Below are 9501 nucleotides of genomic sequence, written 5' to 3' on the forward strand. Positions count from 1 at the left end.
CATGAACACATTACCAATGTATGAGATAATATTTTCTGATTAATATGGAGAGAGAAGCTTGTCTCCAGTGGAGTCGCCAGAAGCTGTCGGCATAATTTTATTTAAAGAGTTGTTCGTTGGATGTTGTCAACTGCCGGAATCGAAATCCTGTCGTCCGCTTTATATGCATGTATATATGTATGTATGTATGTATGTATGTATGTATGTATGTATGTATGTATGTATATATATATATATATATATAATTTTAGAAAAATATGAAATCAAACTAATCTCATACCTTTCATAGTTTAAATGAAAGAGCACTACACCTGAAGCCATGTATTTATCCCGAAAGATAAACACAAGACTTGAGGGTGAGACTCGATCGAATAAACTAAGAAATATATGACATTCGTTTGGTCTGCAAAAACTATTTTATTTATAAGCTGACAAGTTCCCCTATTTAATACAGAAAATTAAATATGATTTATATTAATCTGAGTTCGGAAAAGCTTCCTATAAGGGCAAGACTAATTACATCGTAGATAACTGAAGTTACCTAAAAAAACTCGATAAAAATAAGAGAATATTATCTTCAAAGAGGTCAAAAGGATAGGACTTTTCAATGAGATCGGACAAAGAGGTGTGAATGGGAAATGACTCAAATTTGGAACATTTATTGTAGAATTCAAAGGAAGAAGAGCTAGGGGATGTCACAGACCCAGAGGAGGACCTCGGTGACTTTCAAAGCTACCCTACGGTTTGGCTTCAATTTTGGAGAGAAATATTTAAATGTTTCATCCTGTCAATTTTATTAATTAGAGCGTACATTTGTGTGAAATGATCACACAAGTAGCCTGAAAGATGTGAGAATTTAGGTCGTGACGAACGACAATTTCGGAATCCTAAGACAAGCTAGGGCATAAATTGTACAGCAGAGCTATACAAAAGCCTAGAGAAAAGGTTGAGGATTTATGTTGCATAAGCAAACCACCTCAAAGTCCTATGGCTTGGTTATTTAATTATAAAGAAAGAGTGGTTTAACTAATGTAGACATGTTCTGCTATTGAAGATGCATCGTGCTGCCCACAATGCTAGCTCCGAGCTCCTTATCGTGGCAAGTTTAGGTTTTCTAATGTGTCAAGTTATAATGTCAAATCAGATATTCTTAAGGTTCATGGTTATTTAAATATTATGTGGCATATTAAAGTTAATTAGAGCGACACCGGTTAGGATCCTACAGTTCCCTCGTTCTGGTATCACTATTTTCTTTCAAATACACTTTGTCCAAATGAATTTACTAAACTCAACTTAACGAGTTCCACACTTTCATTTAAACCTTAAGAAATCTTATTAGCAACCGTATGTTACCTCCTCCAAGGGATTCCTAATCATCCGATAGAAATTTTAATTTAGTTGCAATTTTTATTTTTTGATGTTTGTGATTAAATTTTGAGTTGTCTTATATTTTAAATGTTGTGGTGGTAAATTTTACCTTGATTGATTTTTAGTTTTGGTTATGGTTGTACTGCTATCCTAACAGTTTTGGTTTTCATACAGAGTGATATCATTGTTTAACATGGAAGCTCAAAGCAAAAAGTATAAAAAGGTAAATGCAATAATTTAAAAGCATACCTATCGATTCTTCTCGTTCCTCCACTTGAAAGGTTAGTACTTGCAAAGCATGTATATAATTTCGCAAGGAATTTAAATTACAACATTAGATGAAGGTTTAGCTAAAAAACCCCAAGTTATGACTTTATTGAATCTCAGAAGATCCTAGTGGATGATTGTAGAATAAAAATATGGCGAGTCCAATTTGCCCTTCAAAATGTCAATAAGATTTCAAAATGCTCGAGGCATGAATCTGGACCATTTTGAAGATCCCTTGAAATATTCCAAATTCATTTCGTACTTATCATATTGTTCCATTAATCATCGGAGGTCAAAGTGTGACTACCTTGTTGCTCAGTGAAACTTGACAATTTAATTATCCCGATGAGAGGATACCCAGTTAATCAATTGATGGTTCATTTAAAGGTCATGTGAGTGGGTGCCCCGAAGGCAAGTTTAAGTCATTTAAGATTTTGGTGCCCACAATTAAGGTCAGGCTTGTAGTGTTTAAAGATGTTAATCACCAATCATATTATCTTCTAAATCTGATCAATTGAGTGTAGACATCGAGCTTATGTCACTACTAAACCTTTAATAATCATGATAAGTGGAATGGTGATTATCAAAATTTTGATTTATGTGATATGTATTCTTATTGAAAGATCACATCATCATCAATCTTAGGCTCAAGATAAGTAAATTATCATATTTTCTATCTTAAGCCCATCACTTAAGAATCATTTGATCTTAATTAACTTTCAAGTCATGAGGATTAGGAGAATTGTGATATTGTTCATGTTGTGCAAAGGTGGTGAGTGAGTTTCTACCTTTTAGTCCCATTGTATTTCAATCATCCAAACATGTTCACTAAGATAAAAAATTTTCCATTTTTTTTTCCTTGGTTAATCCTAGATTTTGATTTAGGACCAAAATCAAAAATGACTATTTTGCCCTTGGGGTACTTTACCTCATAACTCATTAAACACAACTCAAATGACTTGAGCAGTCAGAGTGGTATATCCATGAGTTAATTGAAACATCGGAGGAGGATAATATGGGTTTTTTTAATTTAAATAATTATTTAAATTCAGGAAAGCCAAAAAAAAAAATTATTTATGAGAAAATTATTAGAGATTCCCTTAGGTCAGAGAAGCACTTAGGCAAAATTTCATGATTTTTTGAATTAAATTTTTATTATTATTAATTAATTTTGGATCAATTTCAATGATTTAATAAAATAAAAAACAGTGTTTTAATTTAATATTTTTATTAGACTTTTCTGAGTTCATACAACTCATAGAATCAATTTTAAAAAACTCATAAAATTAATTTCTGTATTTTTATGATTTTTAATTTATTTATTATAATTATTTTAATGAGAAAATAAGGAAAATTCATTTTTACGCTTTTAAAATTTATTTTTAACTTAGAAAAATTAGGAAAAATATCCTAATGAATTTTAAGTGATCAGGAAATTTTTTTTCACATTTTGAACCGTTGTACTTTTATGATCCATAATTTCATTATTATATTCCAGATTTTTAAAGACTATGTCCTCTGTTCACCAAGTAAGAGAATTTTAAATTATTTTGATTAAAACATTGCTCTCCATGGAGTATTTTAATCAATATTTTAAAATATTTTAAAACATTGCTTTTTAAAACTCTCCATTGGTGAATGTTTTAAATTATTATAATGACCTGGACATTATGAATTAAAATCTCTGGAGTATTTTAATTCATTATGATGAAACATTGCTCACCATGGCCTGAAATTTTGAGGGTTTGTTCCCTGATTCATGGAGAGCAATGTTTCACCATGGTGAGCAATATATTTTCACAAAAATAGATTTTATTTTTATTAAATACCCTTGATCACAAGGAACTCAACAAACAAATTTTCATGATTTTTCTAAGTTTATTTAATTTATCATAATTATTTTTTTACAAGAATGCAAAGTTTCTTTAAAAATCAATTTTAGTGTTTAAACTAAGCCAAATAATTTTTAAATTTTTACAGTAAGTAAATATGATTTTTATACACGATGTGGAATTGATTTTGTGAATTTTTTATAAGTATATAATTTACATAAATTAACACAAGATATATACACTTAAGTAAATATAGAAATTTACAAAATCATTCACGCCATTATTGTATTTTTTTCTAAGCTTCTCTGATCATACGAAACCTAATAAAATTATTCCTATAATTTTCCAAGTTGTCTTTTAATTTATATAATTAAAATAGCCAAAATGGCACCTTAGCTTGAAAATTAAGGTTAGAAGCATAGAGATGTCCCCTGACCTTGAAAAAATCAGAGGACATAGTCTTTATCATGAGGAACAAACCCTCAAAATTTCAGGCCATGGTGAGCAATGTTTCATCATAATGAATTAAAATACTCCAGAGAGTATTTCATTCATTAAAAATCAGGGAATAAAGAAATAATTTTTATTTTTGGTCCACATTATTCTCCTCTGTTCACCAAGTAAGAGAGTATTTTTCTTTTATTTTTATGATTTTTCTAGAGAAAGATATCAATTTTTGAAGTTTAGGAATTAAAATAAATTCAGAAAAACAATATTTTTCTACTTATCCATGTGGCGCCAACTCATCCTACAACGATCTCCCACTCATTGTGCTTTCCATCTAGGCATTCCACGCGGCCCGTGGTTCTCGCACCAAGAGTCTGTCCGGCTCGATATTCTCCGTCCATTTGATACACATGCGATCGGACGACTCCCGGTTATTGTCCCCAAGTGACATAACCCGTAAGTCATTCACTCTAAAACTTTAAGATCTCTGCCTAGACTCAACTAAATCACATTGGGTTTGTTTCTAAACCTTCATCTACTCAAGACAAATAGATCTATACAGTTAATCAAGTATGAAATCAAGTCATTACAAATAAAGAATCAAAAGAAACTCGGGCTATGGTTAGAGCTCAATACCTTTGTCTAAGTGGGGCGGCCTCAATCAGATGGTTGTGGTAGCTTCGATTGGATCCAACGAACCTTCGGATGGAGTCCAAGCCTTAGTGAATTGTCTAGGCATGATCTTGATCAAACTCGATTTCAGGTGTTGGTTTAGAGCTAGGTTAGAGGCTGTTTGAGAGAGGGCTTTTGTGGGGGATTGACTCCTTTCACTATGGAGATGGTGTATGCACAATTAATTGAAGTTTTGTTCACTATGGAGCTGTGGAGGAATATGTCCTGGTTTTAGCCTGATTTTAAGCTCAAAATTGAACACTTACAGAGGGAACGAGAGTGGGAAGATGGTTGGCTTAAGCTTAGGGATGCTTGGAGAATCTCTGGTGAGATTTTCACAGAGTTTCTCTAAGGATTTGTAACTTCTCTCTTTTGTCCATGGAGGGGGCTAATTAAATAGAGGAGCTTGGGCTGGCCACCAGAGCCAATTGATGGGTGCAAAGAGGTGCTTATGTGGAGGGCTGAAGAGCTCTGAAGAGCAGTTAGGATGAGCGGGCCTTTAGGGTTGAAATTGGGTTTGATTTAGGGGTGGTGGCTCATAGTTTTGGCATTTTCCAGTGAGTAGGGTGGCTGTCCAGAACAGGGGAGGTGTTCAGGTGGTCAGATGAGCCAGTGGGTGATTTAATTATGGTTTACCCCTAATGGTTAATGATGATGGTGGCGATATTTTGGTTTAGACCCAAAAATGGGATAAGATCCCTTAAATTAGGGGACCCATGGTCCATAGCTCACCAAGATGGTTTAAGGTGGTTTAGCCTGGTCAATAGAGTGTGCTTAGTGGTTGTGGTAACATCAATTTGGTGACTTTAGCATGGCTAAGTCAATTTTAGTGAAGGGGTTCAATTTGGGTCAAAATGGCTAGAAGTTGGGTTTGGGTTAGGCTAGCCATGACATTGAGCTCAATTGATTGGTCAATATTGTGTAGATGATTATCACAAGAGATTTAGAAAAGATTTGGAGTGATTTTGAATTGATTTGGAGGTTCAATTTGATGGGTTTTGGTCAATTAGTCAATTTGGGGGTGTTGGATTGGACTTGTATTTATGTTGGAATAAGGTTGGGCTAGGTCCAAATTGATGGTTGAAAATGGTCTAAAGGAATTTCATAAAGAATTTGCAACATAAATTGGGTGTCAATTTTGGGGTTAAAGCTTTCAATTTGGTAGAATTCAGAGACAGCCAATTTGCGGCAAATTTTGAGATCTTGAATGTGGGTTAAAATTGCGTGAAATTGAGGCTTGAACAAGGCCAATTAAAAGTCCAATTTGAAGTGTAGGATTGTTAGGATGAATTTAGGATTCAAATTGGGGCAATTGAGTGGATCATATGGTTCAATTATGTGAGATTAAGTCATAGGGTCAAAATTGGGGGGTTTTAATTTAGATTAAAATTGAGCTCAAAGAATGGGTCAATTACGCTTGAATTTGGTTTAAATTTATTATATGAAAGATGAATTTGAGTTTAGAATTGAAAATGGGGAGGATTGGGGCCAAATTGATGGGTATGTGAGGTGAATTTTGAGAAATTGGGTCTTTAAGGGCAATTTGGTGCTTTTGGTCAAAGTTGGTTGAATTGATCAAATTGGGTTCAATTAAATGGTCCAAATTGATTTTGGGGACATTTAAAATAATTTTGATGGTTTTGGGAAAATTTGGGCTACCAAGGGTATTTTTGTAATTTTGGCAAATTTGAGGGTATTTTGATAATTTTGGAATTATTGGTATGTTTTGGGAAATTTGGGTAGTTTTAAATGATTTGAAATGATTTTTTGATAAGATTGGGTATTTTGGATGAATTTGGGAATTTTGGTCAAATTTAGAGTTTCAAAAGCATTTAGGTAATTTGGGTGGATTTGGAGGCAAAAAACCGAGTTGGATATTTTTGGTAGAATTGGGGTGCCAACCACCTTATATGAGCTATGGACAAATGAAATCCCCATTTGGGTCCTCTATGTACTGGACTTAGCTACCCTAGCCTAGGGCCAGTGGGTCTAGGGGACCATCTACATGAGTTTCTCAAAAGATCAATGGATCAAAGTCAACAAATCTGGGTTTTGAGGTTGTGAGTGAAATTGGGTGCAAGTGAGTACAAGTGAGTGAACTAGCTCCAAACGAACACCCAGGGTCAACCTTAAGGCCAAGCAGTCCTATGGGGACTCCCCTTGAGCTTCCTTTATAATGGCCCCACCTACTAAGTGCTAGAGGTTAGGACTAGTATATGGAACTTCAAGTTGAGCACATAAGAGTTTAGAGTTTCTAAAGGTGAGCGTTCCTTTTCTAGTTCTCTAGGAATAGTCAACAGGAAAATTTTATGGCTAGACCTTAGGTTACTAAAGAGGAAAAACTAAACCTCAACCAAAATTGAGGTTAACAATATCTATAATATTCAAACTAAAAGCCTTTCAATATATCATTAATAATCTCATCGGTTCTTCTTTCGGAGTTTCATTCAGTTAAAAAGAAATTATAATAGGTAAAGTTGATGTTTCTTCTAAGAAGGCAAAATTGAGTTGATTGGACAGTCTTTAATTCTAAGATAGGTGGCTCAATAATAGATAGTTTTAATTGCTTCACTATAGTTGATGTATCTAAGGTTTGGAATATCTCTTTATGCAATTTTTGTGTATCTAAGGTATCTGTGTGTTTATCCAGATTTTAGTTTTGAATTCTTCGGGGAAAGAATATCTCTTTATGCAATTTTTGTGTATCTAAGGTTGTGTGTGTGTGTGTGGTGGTAGGTGTCTTCTAATTGAATTTTTAACATGCTTTTAATCTTCTAAAAAATGTGTATTATATTTTTTTAGATGTATAAATTGGTCTTTCTACTCTCTATTTTATTAGTCATCTCTCTTAACTCTTTTCCACTCTTTAATTGGATTTTCTTGCATCGTTTAATTCCCATTTCATTCGAGTTCACTTTAGTGTTATTAGGTAAAGTTTCTTTTGGTATATTGGTCATTGAACTGGCCAATTGTCTTGGCTAAGTTTCAATATTTCTAATAGATGCAACATGATTTTGCAAGTGTTCCCATATATAATACTAATTCTTTCAATGATAATTTATTCCATAAATTGATTATGGGAAGTAAAATTGGATAGATGGAGTGGTCTAGGGTCTAAAATTTTGTTGTATTTGTTATAAAAGATTTATACAGGGTTTCCTATATTGTTCTGTTTATTAAGATTTTTATGTTGAATTCATTAAGGTTTACCTAAATTCATGTATATGCTTATAAGACATATATCTAATAGTTATTCCTTATATTTTATCTATTTTCTTTAAAAATAATATTAATTTCTCTATCATAGTTTTTAGTATTGGAATAAGGATTGTTCTAACTATTATTCACCAACTTCACCAATTTCATATTCTGAAGAGAAAAATCATCTCATTAATCAATATTACTGTCATCAAAATTTATAAGTGATCCTTAACTCTAATTCAAGCATAGAGTGTTTAAATTCATAGAAATGACAACCACTTGTGAGTTAAAATGGACAATATATCAATTTCTTACACACTAGCTACAATTATAGGGTTTAATCCATCAGATGCTCATTAAAACTATTTATAGTCACTCTTTTATCAAAGAAAATACCTCGTCAAAAGATTTTGATATTAGCAATCCATTACTTGGCATCTACTATAGAGCTCAATGATCCAACTAATTTATTATAAAATATTAGAATTATTAACAATATGAAAGCTGTCTTGAAAATATTTTCTTAATAATTCCATAAATCTCTCCCAGACCTCATAAATTGAGTCATTATTCAATTAGGTGAAGATTATAAAATTATTCATAAGCTTGGAAGTCAAATAAAGGAAAATATTTGGCTAAAATTTTTTTAACTAGTTTATTCCAAGTACTTATAAAGTATAAGAGTAAGAAATTAATTCAAAACTTAACTTTGTCTCTGAAAGAAAATGAGAAAAACCTAGCTTAAAAAGACTTTTGGATACCCCGTTGTGTTTAAAGGTTGCATAAATTAAAAAAAAAGTTGTGTAAATTTGGATCCATTACAATGAACCTTTATACTATATATTTTATACTATTTCAATTATTACATGTTTTAGCTCAAAATTAGTAGTTTGAATTATAGACATTTTTATGCTCTGATGAATCTTATCTTACAAAGGTTTTACATACTCTATTTTTGCTAGGGTGATCTATTTCATCAGATGTTTTTGTCATGACTTCATCATGGTTTTGAATTTTCATCTATTTGCATTTTTTTGTAGTTTATTTTCAATTTTTCTGTAAAACTATAATAAACCTACATTTAATCTTATATGCATGTCTCATGGAGCATAATTAAGATAAGTGACAACAACACAACAAGCAATAACATTGGAATGTCAATGGATCGACCGTCTAATGTTATCTAAATGATTAAACAGTGCAGTAATATACTATGTAGTGAGCTAAGAAATTCAATAAGAAATCACTTTGAAACAACATTTTGATAAGGACAATTAAACAAAAGAAAAATGATGCAATATTAAGCACTAAAACTAGCACAAAAGTAAGATTAAAATGAGATTTTAAAACCAATATTAACATAAACATAATTCATCATCTGTCACAAAAAATGGTGCCAAAAACTTAATTGGAGGACACAGTATATGGAACTGTACCAATCGTTCTAATGAATACAGTAATGATTTGAGTATCATTCTCACAAGAATTGAATCATGAATTAGCTAAGTTAATTGCAAAATTCTTTAACATTAATTGTTCAGTAATTCAAATATTTTTCAAAAGAAAATTATATTCAATGCAAATCAATATTTTTAGTAGTTTTTAGATATAAGAAAATACTTTGAATTAATGATTTGTCTAAAATGATTATTTAAACTAATGTGATTTATGCAAGCTATGCTTTTGTTGTTAATCAATAATATGATTATTTCTT

The sequence above is a fragment of the Phalaenopsis equestris genome, unplaced genomic scaffold (genome assembly GCF_001263595.1).
Source record: "Phalaenopsis equestris unplaced genomic scaffold, ASM126359v1 Scaffold000469, whole genome shotgun sequence".
NCBI lineage: Eukaryota > Viridiplantae > Streptophyta > Magnoliopsida > Asparagales > Orchidaceae > Phalaenopsis > Phalaenopsis equestris.